We start from the raw sequence: 17,974 nt of genomic DNA, 5'->3' as shown, positions 1-17,974 counted from the left end.
GACTCTATTCCTTTCACAGTAGTGCCAAAGAAGATGAAATATTTGGGAGTATACCGAACAAAGGATGTGAAAGATCTCTACAAAGAGAACTATGAAACTTTCAGAAAGAAGTAGCTGAAGATGTTAACAAATGGAAAAACCATGCTCATGGCTGGGAAAAACCATGCTCATGGCTGGGAAGAATCAACATTGTTAAAATGTCTATACTACCAAAAGCAATATATCATTTTAATGCAATTCCTATTAAAGCTCCATTGTCAAATTTTAAAGATCTCGAAAAAATAATACTTTGTTTTATATGGAATCAGAAAAACCTCGAATAGCCAAAAATGACTCAGCAATAATAACACAGCAGGAGGAATCATGCTACCAGACCTGAGACTGTACTATACATTGATAGTGATCAAAACAGCATGGTATTTGCACAAAAACAGAGAAGTACATGTCTGGAACAGAATAGAGAACCAAGAGATGAATCCAGCTACTTACCATTATTTGATCTTTGACAAGCCAATTAAAAACATTCAGTGGGGAAAAGATTCCCTATTTAACAAATGGTGCTGGGTGAACTGGCTGGCAACCTGTAGAAGATTGAAACTGGACCCACACCTTTCACCATTAACTAAGATAGACTCTCACTGGCTAAAAGATTTAAACTATAAAAATACTTGAAGAAAGTGCATGGAAAACTCTTGGAAGGACTTGGCCTGGGTGAATATTTTATGAGGAGGACTCCCCAGGCAATTGAAGCAGTATTAAAAATACACTACTGGGACCTGATCAAACTATAAAGCTTCTGCACAGCCAAGAACATAGTAAGTAAAGCAAGCAGACAGCCCTCAGAATGGGAGAAAATACTTGCAGGTTATACCTCCGATAAAGGTATAATAACCAGAATCCACAGAGAACTCAAACGTATTAGCAAGAAAAGTACACGTGATCCCATCTCAGGGTGGATAAGGGACTTGAAGAGAAACTTCTCTAAAGAAGACAGATGCATGATCTACAAACACATGAAAAAGAGCTCATCATCCTTAATCATCAGAGAAATGCAAATCAAAACTACTTTGAGATATTACCTAACCCCAGTAAGAGTAGCCCACATCACAAAATCCCAAAACCAGAGATGTTGGCGTGAATGTGGAGAAAAGGGCACACTTCTACAGTGCTGGTGGGAATGCACACTAATACATTTCTTCTTGAAGGATGTTTGGAGAATACTTAGAGACCTAAAAATAGACCTGCCATTCGATCCTATAATTCCTTTACTAGGTTTATACCCAGAAGAGCAAAAATCTCAATATAACAAAGACATCTGTACCAGAATGTTTATTGCAGCCCAATTCATAATTGCTAAGTCATGGAAGAAGCCCAAGTGCCCATCAATCCATGAATGCACTAGCAAATTTTGGTACATGTATACCATGGAATATTATGCAGCCTTAAAGAAAGATGGAGACTTTACCTCTTTCATGTTTACTTGGATGGAGCTGGAGCATATTCTTCTTAGTAAAGTATCTCAGGAATGGAAGAAAAGTATCCAATGTACTCAGCCTTACTATGAAGCTTAATTATAGCTTTCACATGAAGGCTATAACTCAACTATAGCACAAGACTATGAGGAAACGGCCAAGGAAGGGGAAGGGAGGGGGATGCTTAGGGTGGAGGGAGGGTAATGGGTGGGGCCACACCTACAGTGCATCTTAGAATGGATACAGGCAAAACTACTAAAGCCAGAATACAAATGTCTACATATAGTACCTAAGAAAATGCCATGAAGGCTACGTTGAACAGTTTGATGAGAATATTTCAGATTGTATATGAAACCAGAACATTGTACCCCTTGATTGCACTAATGTACACAGCTATGATTTAACAATAAAAAAATAAAAAAACAAAACAAAACTGTGTCAGAAGGAAAACTTCTGAACAAAGTTAGCAAGTGGCATCATGACCCCAGGAGTAGCCATTATTGTTTGTACATCTTTTGCCCATATGTTTATATATTCTCTTTTATTTATTCTTTTTTCTTCATGAATATGCATGTATTTATCCTTAACCATACTAAGCTTTCTTAAGTGTATCTTTTCCTTTGAGATTTATGCTCATTTTTTGGAGCACAGTGCTAAGGACAGATTTTCTTCTGCAAGAAAAATCATTCCACATGATTCATAGGTGGGACAGATTATAGCCATACAAATCACATCCTGCGACTTGTGTGCCATAATTTCAGCCAAATTTGAACAGCATCACATCTGTTATTTACAGAAATAACCATAAATTACCTCTCAAATTTTTAAAAAAACATTCTCAATGGTACCACTTCTTTTCATATTTATGGGCTGTTTTTGCAATGAAATATTGAAGTAGTGTGCTGGGAAGCTAGGTTGGTGGAAAAAAATGAAGATTGTTTTCTTTTCTTTCATGAATTCAATTAAACAAAAATGACTAGAGCCCCTACTATTTTCAGGGAATACACTGAAAACTGGAAATGGTCTCCTCCAATCAGATGGTGAGGTCTTTCAGGGTAAGGACACGACAATTATAAACTCACTGTTGCTCATATTTAGAAAGATAAAATTATTTTTCCATGTGGAGGGCAATGAAAAGATTAAAGCTAAATTATCAAAAGTTCTCTTTGATGTCTCCTGGAGGAGACATCTGTCTTTTGCTCCTCCTGAAGGGCACTAACCCCATCACGGGGGCCCCATCCTTGCGGCCTCACCTCAGTCTCCTCCTAAGACCAGTACATTTGGAGGTGGGACTTCAGAATATGCATCTTGGAGGGATGCAAGCATTTGGCTCCTAGCATGGGGGATTTTGAATTTTCTCTGGAAGTTTCCAGAAGGAAATACTTAGACCAGAGGAAAGGCAAGGCTGTGGGTGTATGTATGGCCATGAAGATTAGCAGAGGCTATTTCACACATTCTCACTGCACTCCTGGGCCCAGCCCTGACGAGTGCAGCAGGGTCATTTAGGTTTTTCTTAAAACCCAAGACAAACCCTGTGCACGGAACAGATGACCCCCAAGCCACACCCACATAGCCACTAAGTTGGCCCCAGGGCCCTGGTAACTGGCTCCAAGTCCTTGCACAGGCCATTGGCCCACCGTTAATTGGAGCCTGAACCTCCCCCAACACCCAGCCATCTACACCTTTGCCAAGAACTCAGGACACTCCACAGCCCATTATCTGGCTCATATGAGTTTAAGTATCCCCCAACTAAATTTCCTTTCAGTTTAGATCTTGAATATATTGAGCACTCCCTGCCTTTTTCTGGGATGTTAGTAGAAAGGCCTGCTGAGTTGTTGCCATCTGTCCAAACCACCGAGTGTTCCCTCCCCTTTCCACACCTTAATTGATTAAGAGCTTCTGCACATTTCACAGAGCTTTCTGGTATTTTCGATTTCAGGGTAATCCTCGTTTGGAGGTAACACAGACAAGGTCCGCTGGGGCTGTTTTCCCAAGATGGGCTTTTGGAGCTGTGAAGGTTGCTGGCAGGGATACTGGGATTACTGAATGGTGTGAAATGTGTTTCACGTAGGTGGGAGCCGCGTGGCGCAGACCACACAAACCAGCGAGTGCAGCTGTGCAAACACAGAGCTTGAACACCACGGTGAGTCTGAAAACAGCCTGGGTGCTGCCTCTTATTCTCCACTTAGCTTAATGGTGAGGGTGAGAGAGGCTTGGTTAGTTTACAGTGCCTGAGGTTCAGATGCTTTTGATCTTTAAAGTTGTTTATTGGCATATTTCTTCTTTCATCAATATGTTCATAATGAAAAGAACTTAGAGATGCGTGGAATGCACACAGTACACCATTTAGTTTCCATAGTGGCTATGGCCAGGTATTGTTACTATTGTCCTAGAGGAGGAAGCTGCGTCCGCCCTGGCTCCTGGGCACACACATTATGTCTCGCTGAGGGCCCATGGTACTGGCTGCTACTCACTTGTCCCATCTGATCCCTGGGTCACCATTAATGTCACACCTGGGCGTGGTGCCCTGGGCCCAGTCCTGGATGGCTCAGGTCTCTTCAGACTGCGATGCTACTGTCCACCAGGGTCCCCACTAGGCACGTGGGCCACTGAGCACTCGACACTCGGCCCGTCCCAACTGAGAGGGGTGGGTGTAAGAAAGACGCACTGGTCAGTATGAGCAAAAGAAGATAAAAGGCCATCACTTTACGCAGACAATGACTCCATGCTGAAGTGATGTCTTAAATATACTGGGCTACATGAAGCATTATGAAACTTAATTGAACTTGTTCCTTTTTGCTTTTTACATGCTGCTGTTGGAGAAGTTAAAATAAGATCAATGGCTAACACAACCTTTCTGGTGGACAGCATGGACCTGTGTGATAGGTGGGAGAGTTAGGGTGGCTGGTTCCCCGCACAGGAGATGTGCTCAGGCTGGCTGCCCCTGGCCATACTTGCAGTGGTCTGTGGTCTTCCAGGCTTCTCCTGGATCTGCTGGTCTAGCAAGTGCAGTGGGACAGAGACCCTGTGTCCTTCGGGTCAGGGCTCCCAAACCTCCATTCCTTGTGCCACATCCAGCCTCCGCCCTTCTCAGTGAGTGATGCTCCCTTTGGGCCCAGCAGCACATGCCTTTGCTGGATTTCATGGCTATTTCGTGCTTCAGTGGCAAAACTGAGTAGTTTCCACAGAGATCTTGTGGGCTGCAAAATCAAAAGTATTTGCTATCTGACCCTTTGCAGAATAAGCATGCTGACCCTTGCTCTGATCCCTGCCCTGGACTTCTGTGTGTAGCTGTGATTTGACTTGGCCAAGAGCTGGGGGCCAGGGCTGTTTTGGGAAGTTTCTTGTGTGTTCCCCACTCCCATCTGCTGTGCAGCCAGGGCCCCACAGGGTGCTTACTGCAGCTGCAAGAATCTCACTTTTATATGTCAGGGCTGGGGAAGTGACCCCGAGCACAACAGCCTCTTACCTGCCTCCTGGTGCTCCCAGGCACCGGTTTAGCAGGCCATCATCATGTTCCCATCCTCCCAGCTCAGTGGCATTCAGACCCTCCCCCAAGGAATGGCCAGGGTCTCTCTGGGGGACCCTCACGGTGCACACCTGTCTGAGTGGCAGGCTCTCCCGCCTCCTCTTCACCATGCCTAACTGTGCTGTGCTTGTCGAGAGAGTCACTCAGCCTCCCTGAGACTCCTGTCTTCCCTGGGATGAGTGATGACACTTCTCCTTCTGCTTTACGGGATCCCTGGGGAATCAAAAGACATGACACATGATGTAAATAAAGTGCTGACCTCATGACACAACGGTATTCACACTGGTTTTCAAAAATAAAATCTACAAGTGACAGATGGCTTCATCTGGCAATTAACGTTTCCTTTGAGGAAGGGGTGAGCTGTCGGTGGTGCTGAGATTTTCCTCGGTAGGGATTGGTCGGCCCACACCTGCCCTGAGTGTACCTGCAGCCCACCTGGAGTCAGCCCACATCTTCCAGCTCTCACCCTTTCTTTCTGCTTCATGACACTTCTCACAGGTTGGACATCCCCTGGCGATTTCAGCAGGTGTGAGCTCAATTTCAAGCCACCGGGTCCATTCCAGAGGTGGGCATCACTGCAAAATACCTCTGCTGACGGATCTGAGGATGGAAGCCCCAGCCTGTGCTGGGGCCTGGAGCCTTGTTTTGAGATGAACATCACTTTGCTTGCCAGGCACCTTTATAAATGTTCCCATCTGCAAAATGGGAACATGATTACTGTCGGTTTCCCTGGGAAGCAAGATAACGGTGCCCTTTGCACTGTATGCCTGATACCTGCCAGCACTTTGACACACAACGTTTTACTCTCACAGATGTATCAAACATCCACGGGAAGGGACTCTGCCAGCCCGATACTGAATTATTAAGTGCTCATTTTACAATCTCTGTAGCCCCTGAGGATCTTCTGAAGTCATTATTCTCATATATTAGATCTGTACTATTTTACCATGAACTCATCACTTCCTAAATTTAAATGGAAACAATTTTGAGTAATAAAGGTAGCTATTTAGTTAATTCAATATTATTCCTAACCACAGGGAAACTGGAGGCTCCAGTTTCTTTGAGACAATTCTGCTTAGCCGAAGGAATTTCTGACAGAGATCTGAAAAAGTTGACATATTTCTTTGGTCCTGTCAACCTGCCCTTTGATTCATTAAAGCAAATACAGGCTAAGGGTTTATTTGATTAGTGATACAGAAGGAAGCTTCCCAAGTTTGCCATGGAAGCTTAATAGAAACGTTTCATACGGTGTTGGAAATTGCCTAAATTCCTGCTTGAAACTTGGAAAGCCAGTTTGCACATGTCCCTGTGGGCCGACTCCAGGTGGGCTGGAGGTGCGCTCAGGGCAGGTGTGGGCCGACTCCAGGTGGGCGGCAGGTGCGCTCAGGGCAGGTGTAGGCCGAGTCCAGTTGGGTTGCAGGTGCGCTCAGGGAAGGTGTGGGAGGCTGTGTTGCTGCGTGTCTGACCTACTCTGTTTCTGGCCTGCCTGTGGACTCCTCAGGCAGCCTCAGTCTTCACGGTGGAAGGAGGCCTCCTATCCCTGCTGCTGTGCTCCTTGGGTCCCTGGAGCCTGGGGCTGGTAATCGTGGCAGCAGGCGTCAGGTTTCCACATTGGGAAACTCTGCAGGTGTCTTCCCTGGGTGGGAATGAGGTAGCTGGCGGAGGAGACACAGGGGGCGATTACACTAAGAACTGTTTATTCTTGCATGAGGGTGGCCTTGCAAGGTTACCTACAATGTACTGATGGACCCGTACCGTGTCAGCTGAGGATCCCTCCCTCTGTGAAGTCTGATCAGACTCAGATTCTGGGGCTGCCACTGAGTGGTCACGACAGAGTCTAGGCCTGGTAGTTAGAGGGTCCTCGGAGCTCAGCTCTTCCAGTGTTCATGGGGAGCAGAAAGAATGACCCTGAGAGAAGATCCGACTTCAGCTGTGGATGGGATGCACTCACCCCTGTCCCGGGTGGTGTTTCTGAGCGGGGAGGTGTGTTTCTGTGCTGGCTTATAAATTCAGGGACATCTGTCCAAGCAGGGGCTCCCTTAGCTTGGTCTTAGCCTTTCCCCTTTCAGGGGAAACAGTGGCAAGCCCCAGACAGGCCTTCAGCTCATTCGGCCTGACAGGGCAACTGAGGAGCCCCAGCCACCCAGCGATGACAGCCTCAGGAGGCTGGGACCTGCACACATTAATTAAATGTTGGCTGCGCTTACTCTGGCTATGAGGGGAAATTAAAGGCTGCTCTGTGCTGATAAACAAACAGCCATTTAACACCAGGGCTGCAGCGAGACCCTGGCTGAACTTCCCCATGTGGATTTTTTTTCAAAACTTCATTAAAACACTGGCAGTTATCAGATAACATTGCAGACCACAGAATGCTGCACCCTCCCCTCCTTGAGCAGATTAATGACCCTGCCTTGATTTGGGTCTCTTTAGAGCCACAAATAAGCTGCAATTTTCCATCTAGCCTTGTGGAACACAGCATCATAATTAGTAAATATCAGCTTGAATATCAAGTCTGATTTAAGGTCATGAAATTCCCCCACTGCCTGGAAAAATGGTCATGTTTTGTTTCCCCGGCTCACTGGAGCCGCCTCTGGAGTATACACAGGGTGCTATGATTACCGATCCTGTTCTCAAATGCATTTTTTGTTTGTCTACCGAAGTGCCCAAGCTTCTCCTTGCAGGGAGCCATCTCTTTTTACAGGGGTGATGATTTCTAGGGTTTTCTGTTCCCTTCTGGGTCACTGTTCCTAGTCCTCATTGCCCAGGTATGACATGGCTTCCCCAGGTCCCAGGACCAGCGCTGGACACAGAGGCTGACAGGACAGAGGAGGAACTCTGAGCGGTCTATACGGAGTTGGTCCTTTAGAGCTGAAAGATGAAACTTTATTTCTTGATGCCCATGTGTTTATTTTGCAATGATTTGTGGGGTCATATACATAGGACCTGTGCCCTTTCCCATGCCTGTGTTTGTTTACAATTTATTTCAAGACTTTATTTTTAGAGTAGTTTTAGTTTCACAGCAAAATGGAATCGAAGGTTCCACACGTTCCTACCCCAGGCAAGCATAGCCCCCATCACTGTCAACACCCCCCTGAGTGGTGGGTTTGTCATAGCTGGTAAAACTGAATCCATATGTCATTCTCACCCCACATCCATGGTTAGCCTGGGGGTTCACTCTGGTTTTATACACTCTGTGGGTTTGGATAAATAGCAGTGGTTTAACACAACAGAGACGTTTCTTGCCTGCAAACAGATGCTCAGTGGCCTCAAGAGGAACTCCCTTGTCCTTGTGGCTCAGTTTCTGTCTGTGGCTCCACTGTCTTACCCCAGGATTTCCAGGTTGACTGGCAGGGAGAGCACAAGCTGGACGGCTTACTGCCCGGGACCTTCCCCTTCAGGGAGTTCTTCCTCTTCTGCTGAGATCAGCTCTAGGACTCGGCGATGTCTGCAGCTCACTTGGGGCCACCTGGAGTCACAAATCTCAGCATCTCAGCCTGGTGCACATGCCCTTGGAAGAAGCTCCCTCAGGGGGCAACACGTGAGCGTCTGAGTCTCTGAATTCTGCACAACATGAATTCATGCAAAACTGACACACAAGCTAGAGCCCTGCCGAGTGGAAAACATGCCCCGTCATGGCTGTTTTAAGAAGAAAAAGAAATGAACGGTCTACCCTTTTTGCTCTAGCCTCACCTTCTGGAAATAATTTACTTGTCAAAATCAAAGTAACCCTGGGAATTTATTATTTAGTGCTGACCAGTGACTCCTGATGCAAACAGTAATCAAATCACCTAGAAAAATAAAGCTCCCCAGGATCCAATTACACTGTTTTTCTTAGATGTGCACATGGGTGCCTGATAATCCCAGCAAGGAGGAGCCCCTTTCACATCTGACTGAGACCACCTGGCCCGCCTCTGCCCAGCAAGCAGGGTAATGAAGTGGGTGGGGGCCCAGGCTGCTCCAGGGTGAATTTGAGCAAATTCCAAATAATTTCATAACTCAAATTTGGCAGTCATTAAAGGGGATGCTCATCTGTAGCTTACATCTCTCACCGATGTCAGGAAAACCCAACACAAGAGCACGGCAGGTGCGGTGGCGTGGAGCTGATGGGATAGGGGCGCTAACTGGCACCACTCTTGTCTGCACTGGTGTCATGCTTTTTTTGGAGAATGGCCTTAAATGACAATTCTAGCATTTGCTGATTATTATGAGGAGAAAAAGGAGCTGAGGGGACGGTGCTGGCCTGTCCCTTGCTCTGCATCTTTGGAGGTCACTTGGCTTGTTGATGTCTTCCTGAGAGATGAAGGGGCCATCTACAGGAACCCTAAATTCTTTCTCTAGCTGCACATTCTTAGTCAATTTTCCAACCACCTGAGATTAGATTTGAGGGTGAGATCTTTTTGATCTATCTCAAAATGCAATTATATTTCCAGTCAGAATCCATTGAGGCCAAATTCATGTTCCTCTTGGGCTGAGGTAACAGTTTCTCTGGAAGCATTCAAGGTAAAGTAATAATCTCCTTGCTTGCAATGTTATAAAATTATACAGGAAGTATCTTCTGGGATAATGCCTGACAGGTATTTATGTGGGAGTCCTGCACTGGCATAGTCTATGATTAAGGGTGACCACAAGACCTGGATTTACGAGTGCATGGAGCCCTGCAGCTCCACACTCAGCACTGGCTGCCGGTCATGTCCACCCCTGGGAAAAGCTGTCTCAAATGCCTGTGCTCATGGGGAAGGGGGCAGGTTCAAGAATCTAACCCTAATGCATTTAATTCTGTTTTAAAACATTCCAGAAGCACAGGCAGGAGCCAGCTGAGGTTTGGTTTGCTGGGGTGATGGGGTAAGCCCACGAGCAAGCCCACTGCCCACCGCTGAATAAGGCAGAGAGCTTGTGTTCCCTGTAAGCACCAGGTTACCTGCCTCATTCTGCGAGCATGATTCTATGGACGCTTGTACGGCTACCCAGGACAGAGCATGGCTCGAGAGGGGCAAACTCTGTCTGTCTAGGAGGCTCTCGAAGCCCTCACAGAAACTTGGCAGTGCAGCAGGGAGGTGCCCTGCGGAAGTGCAGTTGCTGGGTGAGAGGGAGCCCATGCAGAGTCAGCGAGTGCCTGGAAGTTTCTCCTGGGGTCGTAGACCACTTGGGACTGGAGCTTGTAAGGTCAACATGTGGGTGTCGGTTGCTGGTGTACTGTTCATAGCAGAAAAATACATCCCTGGACAATATTGCTTGTGTTTCTCAAATGAAGCTCTTAGTTGAATGAGAGTCACACAACACCTTATATTGACGGGGATTCTAAACCCCCGTTTGAAGGGTCCACTAGAGCAGTGCAGACTCTGCTGCCCACGGCTGTGTGCAGAGAGCAGCGCAGCTCCAAGAAGGCCCAGGGGCCCACAGTGCCACTGACGACAGTCATTTAGCTTTTGGGGGCAGCATATTTTCCTTGACTACACAGGGAAAGGGTCGGATTCTGCCAGCATTTCTCAAATTTACTCAGGAGTCACTAACTAACTCAGAACACAAACTTCCTAGATAAACAGTAAGAACAGACTTTCCTTTTGAGAAGGAAGGTAATGAAGACAGCATTTCGTGGATTTATTGGGTCTACCTGTCAATATAACATTGATATGTTTCTATTTTCTATAGTAAATTACGCATCAAGTAATTACGAGGCACCCATGTGTCCTTGAAAACAGATGTTTCTCTTCCTTGGTTAATTAGAGTAGTACAAGTTAGAAATCACAGGTTTGGTTCTGGGCTGCAACACACCCTGACCCTTGAAGCCTCTGCTGGCTCCTTAGTCACAGCATAAATATGCTTTTTGTCAACGATAGTGGACAAACAGGGGTCATTTTCTGAGGAGAAAGTGTAGTGAGCATGTTACACACCTAGGGCCAGTGACTTGGTAATCATTTAAGTTTTTGAGTTATTTACACTCGATTTCACCCATATGCTTTTATATTTCCTTTTTACTGTAAGTATAGCCGTTTGCAAGCTAAGTGACTCAGAATAAACTGAAATTAAAATAGATTTATATCAGGAGAAGCTGACAGTTTGGAGTTTGATAGTCTATAAAAACTTGAAAATTTCTCTCTTTTTATTTGGCCCTTAGGCATAAATTATTGATTGAGCTGACAAACTCAAGCTGATGTACCACAAGGGCATTTCATCAATAATATCGCTTTTGCTTATCGTGTAAGTAACCTCAGGATTAAATAGAAAGGGGAAAGAAATCACTTGCTGGAGATGCCCACTTTCAAACGCCACAGATGGAAAAGGGTGAGTAAGTCCAGTTTGACTCAACTGAGGACTAATTGGACAGCTGTCATGAGAAAAGATGAATCTTCTTGGCAAGGCCTCAGCTGGTCTTCAGCTGTAATTCCAGATGGACATTCTGCCAGAGATGTTGAGGAAGGTTCCTCTAAGTGAGGACCCACCTTAGAAAGGGTGTGTCTGGCCCCAGCAGGGACTAGACCCCAAGGGGGAAAGACAATGTTTCCCTGCTGCCAATTACTGTGAGAGGCTGGGACGTGGGCTACTGTCTTGATAACAAAACACAAAATTTTTTAGAGGATGCAGATTTATCTCGCCCTATGTCCTGGATCTATCTGTAAATCCCTGATTTACAGGGGCGGTGGCTCTGGTTTACTCCAATGACATTCACATCTCAGAGCAAATTTAAAACACTCTAGTGAGATCCTGACAGAGAAAAACCACAAGTGCTTTTGATGAACAAGAGATGATAAATGCAACATAATTTTACAGGTCCCTAATTACGGAAGTTGTGGTATATAATGTGGGATTCCTTTTGTTTTGTGTGAGGTCAACATCACTCTACTTTGAGTAACATAAGAACAATCACATAGATTTTATTACATGATCACTATTATCCTTAGTCCTCTTAAAGTATCTTTGTTTTTTTTTCTCCTGTAGGTGATTATTTATTTATTATTAGTATTATTTTTTGTAGATATGGAGTCTCACTTAATTGCCCTTGGTAGAGTGCCGTGGTGTCACACAGCTCACAGCAACCTCCAACTCCTGGGCGTAGGCGATTCTTTTGCCTCAGCCTCCCGAGTAGCTGGGACTACAGGCGCCTTCCACTACGCCCAGGTTTGAACACACCACCCTCAGTATATGGGGCTGGCGCTCTACCCACTGAGCCACAGGTGCCACCCAGGTGATTATTAACATTTAAAAGTGAATAGGGGCTGGGAGTGATGGGTCACACTTGTTATCCTAGCACTCTGGGAGAGGCTGAGGTGGGTGGATTGCCTGAGCTCACAGGTTCCAGATCAGCCTGAGCCAGAGTGAGAACTTGCCTCTAAAAATAGCTGTGAATTGTGGTGGGTGCCTGTAGTTCCAGCTACTTGGGAGGCTGAGGCAAGAGAATTGCTTGAGCCCAAGAGTTTGAGGTTGCTGTGAACTGTGCCACCTGCCACCAGGGCACTCTGCCAATGGTGACAAAGTGAGACTGTCTCAAAAAAAAAAAAGTGACTATGAAGTGATAAAGTAATTGGAGCCTTTTCCATATGTATATGTGTGAACATACAGAATCACAGTGATGGTTTCTACAGTGTGAATTTTCCTTTCATTTCATTGTATGAGGATTTTTTTTTTTTATTAAATCATAGCTGTGTACATTAATGTGATCACGGGGCACGATACACTGGTTTTATAGACCGTTTGACATATTTTCATCACTGTGGTTAATATAGACTTCCTAGCATTTTCTTAGTAATTGTGTTAAGACATTTATATTCTACATTTACTAAGTTTCACATGTACCCTTGTAAGATGCACCTCAGGTGTAATCCCACCAATCACCCTCCCTCCGCCCATCCTCCCCCTCCCTCCCCTCCCCCTTCCCCATATTCTTAGGTTATAACTGGGTTATAGCTTTCATGTGAAAGCCATAAATTAGTTTCATAGTAGGGCTGAGTACATTGGATACTTTTTCTTCCATTCTTGAGATACTTTACTAAGAAGAATATGTTCCAGCTCCATCCATGTAAACATGAAAGAGGTAAAGTCTCCATCTTTCTTTAAGGCTGAATAATATTCCATGGTGTACACATACCACAATTTATGTGTGAGGATTTTAACATTATCAGTAGTATCCAGAAATAATACTTTTAATGGCACAATGTTTCTTCCTATGAATTATGTACATATATTTCTTGACTCTTCCTCTACTCTTGAGAATTTGAATTGTTCTTGTTTTTATCATATACTATAGTAAATGCCTTCGGTATACATTTTACATACTACTTTATTACACTACTATTTTCTCACAGACACGCAATCACTTTTTATATATTCATGCTATTGCCAGTGTAATTTTTATGTATATGTTATGCACATTTTCTTGGTTTTATTTTAATTTTGTTTTGCCGTTTCTGCAAGTTTAAACTATTGTAGTAGAAGCTTTGTATACTTAATTTTCGGTAATCTTTCCAACAATCTTGTGAAGTAGGTATTATTGTCACCACTATGCCAGGGAGAAAGTAAGGCTTGATTGAGTTTCCAAAGTGAATGCAAAGATCAGGGTGGGGTTGGGGGGCCAAGACGGTTCACACACCAGGACACGACTACCTCGTGGGTCATGTGTCATAAACAAGAAGTCTCTTTTTGCTTTGATACTAATGATTCCATGACTTCATATAATATTCCCATGCATATTAAGCACTGTGTTAGTTTGATTTTGAAATCACTCTCGCAGTTTTTTTTATACGTCAATTAAGAGGCATTTATTTGAGATGAATCAATAAATGGATCAATTGTGGAAATTAAAATATTCCCAGTGTGCTTTATGGATAAAAAAGCATGACTCTGAAGCTCTATCTTAGTACTGTGTAGATTTTAAAGTCCTTCATCAGTAGGATTTTGATTTTTTAAAACCATTTAAAGATGCTTATTTAATTTGAGAATAACGAACAAACTGATCAGTTATGAAAATGAAAACATTCTCAATGTGTTTCACAGATAAGAAATACAAGCAACAAAAGCATCAATCTGCATTTCTTCGGTTCTGACAAATTTGCATGTGATTAAGGCACAGCAAAGTCTCTGGTGTACAACTTAAAAGGGCTTGATCTTTTTCAGTTAGTCCTTTTGAAGGAAGTTTAAAGAAGTCAGAAGTTCAAACTTATGTAATTCTCATTAGGGCCCATTCAAAGGATTAAAAAAAAAAAATCACAGAGAGAATAGACTTCAAAAGAAGCACTCCACTTTCTGGCACTGCTTCTCTACCTATTTTCTTGTCGTTTGTGTCAAACAAGGGTCAGTATCCTTCTGCGTCTGACATTCCTGTGCGTCCGGCGTCCCTCTGCGTCTGGCGTCCTTCTGCGTCCAGTGTCCTTCTGTGTGCTCTGCGCTGTAGAGAAGCGTGCTACGACCTGACTCATGGATCTCTAGAAAATCACTTTGCTTTTAGTAGGAAGACTCTGGGGAAGCGGGGCTGGCGGCCTTCTTTCTACACCCCCACCCCGACTTGTAGAGGTGGGCACGGCAGAGACTTCTAAGGAACCCGTCTGGATTTTTTCATTTCTATAGAACAGGTTTGATGCTACTCCGCGTTTGAGGGTTCCCGGACTCTCTCCTGAAGTTGAACCACGGTGTGTGAACTCTGACCGCCAGTTGCTGCTATTGCCAGAGGGGGCAGAGGAGCCATCTGGAACTTTTCAGTCTACACATTCTTTCTCCAAACCAGAGCAGCGTCAGGAACGTAAAAGGCGCCACGTCTGCGCCGTCAGGAACGTAAAAGGTACCACTCCGTCGTGAGGAACGTAAAAGGCTCTACGTCTGCGCCCTCAGGAACGAAAAGGGGCCACGTCTGCGCCGTCAGGAACGTAAAAGGCTCTACGTCTGCGCCCTCAGGAACGAAAAGGGGCCACGTCTGCGCCGTCAGGAACGTAAAAGGCTCTACGTCTGCGCCGTCAGGAACGTAAAAGGCGCCACGTCTGCGCCGTCAGGAACGTAAAGGGGCCACGTCTGCGCCGTCAGGAACGTAAAAGGCGCCACGTCCTGCCCGGCGGCTTTACTGCGCCGCGGCGCCCCCCTCCGTCTCCTGCCGTGGGCGCTGCCAGCACCGCCGCGGGTGAGTTACAGCTGGACTCGGCCTCGCAGGGTCGGCTGCCCGCCCTTCACCGGGAGCATCGGGGACTTTTCTGTAGTTTACGGTGTATTCTTCTGTGTCCCGCACCTGGAGGGGCTGAAGCAAGACGGAATGGCGTGGAGGAAGCCTGCGGAGGTCGGGAGGGGCGAGGCCGGCGCCGGGGCCACGTGGCTTCATGCTCTTCCGGGCTGCGTGCCTGCCGTTCTAGGCTTGGACGGCACAGTCTCTACGTCCTGCCCACTCTGAAGTTCGGTCTTCTGAAACCATATACGAGAAGATAGTCAAAGTTTCTTGTGGCTGCAAAGAGGGAAGTGAGCGCCCTCAGCCATCAAGTTGCGGCTTCAAGCGCCCTGCAGACGGCCGGGGAGGGTCGTGCGGCTCAGTCGCCACGGGGCAGAGCCAGCCCAGGATGGCGGGGCCCACGTCCCCAGGGGCTCCTCAGCACCAGGGACTGGCGGCACAGCTGTCTGACAATGGAGTGCGGTGCTCCTGGTGGTGGGTAGGGAAATCCGGACCCAGTTCGTGGTCCATTCCAGAGGAGTGGTCCTCTGCCTGGGCTCTCTCTCTCCACCCACCCAACCACGCACACGGTGCTGTGGCGCAGCCAGTTCTGTCTGAATCTTCTCATTCCAGGAACTCGAGTTGTTTTCAGTGTGTTCTCAGGCGGTGGGATGTTCTGCCTCCATCCTGGACATCTTGAGGGCACACACACAGTTCCCTTGTGTGAGTGACACTGCTGTGCCTCTCCCGGGTACCCAGTGGGTCCTGCCTATCTTTGCTGTGACTGCTCAGAAGGGAGCTGAGGCCAGCTGACCTGCTCCTTGGGGAAGGCAGGGTATGGGCTGGGCAGCCACACTCACCCACACTTAGCCATCTGAAGTCACACTGGATATGGAGCATGGAGAATGTCTGTGTTCTGTCTTCTGAAATCACGTGCGAGAAGATATTCCAAGTTTCTTGTGGCTGCAAAGACGGAAGTGAATGTCCCACACACTGTCCCAGACATGAGATTCCTTAGGCAAAACTGTCACAAAACTGAAAGAGGGTGATACTTAGGTGGGTAAGTTTTGAATCTGTTTTACTGTTCTAGCCTGTGTGTGGGGTGCTCCCATGAGGAAGAGATTGCTGGTGCAGTCAGGCTGAGGTGTGTTCCAGCCTGATGTCAATTTGACACCTGGCACAGTCATGGCTGGAGGGGACAGGAACTTTGGGATTGTATTTGGTTTCCCCTGAAAGGCTGCCTCACTGTCCTGGGAGCCAATTTGAAAGCTCTGGGAAGTCAAGGCTGGTGCAGTCCATGGCTGTGTGCCATGGGCACTGAGGACAGAGTGTGAGGTCCAGGACTCATGCATTAAAATAACTGGGGATAATTTCTCAGGCGTGAACAGAGTCTGAATCTGCAAATGCAGAGCCTTCTGTTTTACCAAGTTCTCTGCCACATGGTGGATCTTCACAGGCTTCCGATGAGGTGAGGGAATTTGTATCCCTAACATAGTAAATGTTACTCAATAGTCTGTAAATGAATCTCATACTTAATTTATGCTTTTAATGTTTCTTTAGTAGGATTCTGAATTCATTTGGCTTTCTCCTGGGGTCTTCCCTGAGACCATGAAAATTGCCTGCTTTCAATTCTCTGATAACTGAGTTTCCCCCCATAATGAATTACCAAGTATCTTCATTAGTGCTTCTCATTTCCACTTCTAGTTGTTCAAAATTAAGCAATATAATGCTTCTGAGAAGGCTCCTTCTGAGCTTCTAAATACAGACATATAGGAATCAAATTCTCATTTCCCTATAGATTATCTGATTACATAGGAACAAATGCCGCCCACTCCCATTATCCAAGCCTCTGGGAACAGGGATGATTTGGGAAAATGAAATGCACACGGTTCACAAGCTTCCCCCATTTATTTCATTGTTTCCACCCGGCAAGGGTTTGACAAGCTCCACTAACAAGCAGCAGAATTGACGGCTTTAGCGGCTCTCCATCCTTTCAGGTTGTGCTAATGAGCAAACAATCCACCAACAGGAGGAGGCGGGGAGAGGTGAGATGCCAGGGTTCTCCAGGTGGAGCACCATCTCTGGGGAGCTGTGGCTTCCTGGTACATACACAAGTGGGATTTAAAATCCTTTAGAGGGCGGTGCCTGTGGCTCAAAGGACTGGGGCACTGGCCCCATAAGCTGGAAGTGGCAGGTTCAAACCCAGCCCAGGCCAAAAACTGCCAAAAAAAAAAAAAAGTCCTTTAGAAAGATTTGCACCAAGACGGCTACATTTGGGAGTGTTGTTGGGGTGAAGAGAGAAGCTACTTATTTTTAATCTTAAAGAAAATCTCCCTCATTGGGCAACCTGCTCATGTCTCAGCATCGCTGTGTCTTAAAGCCACGCAGCTCCCTCCTTGTTTGTCTGCTGGTGAGGGTTTTACTGCGTCTCTCATTTATGTAAAGTTTCTAGGCCTGTGCTTCCATGATAGTTCACTGTCTACCCTTTTCCTTTTAAAGTTTGAATCTTAAATGTACTTGGTTTTTAAAACTTTCTATTTTCCCTCTTGGTCTTTTCTGTGAGTCTATTTTAGCACTGTGCTTACACTTCCATTTATCTTGTTTCAAGTTGAAGTAGGATTTATCTCTGCTTCAGAGCCTCACATTCAAAAGTAGTAGCTGGTTCATTGCATTTAAATTCAGATTTCCTTCTTTGGTCATTGGTGTGCTAAGTGCTACAATAGGCAGATGAAGGTGCTCATGATTGTCATGAGCTACAAAGAGAAAGAACGTAAATGCCAAGAAAGAGATGAGGGTGGTGTTGAACTTCGGAATGCAGAAGTCAAAGATTCATTCTGTTGTTATTACTTTAAA

Source organism: Nycticebus coucang, chromosome 7 (genome assembly GCF_027406575.1).
Source record: "Nycticebus coucang isolate mNycCou1 chromosome 7, mNycCou1.pri, whole genome shotgun sequence".
In the NCBI taxonomy this organism is placed as follows: domain Eukaryota; kingdom Metazoa; phylum Chordata; class Mammalia; order Primates; family Lorisidae; genus Nycticebus; species Nycticebus coucang.
Note: the sequence above shows the minus strand (reverse complement) of the source record.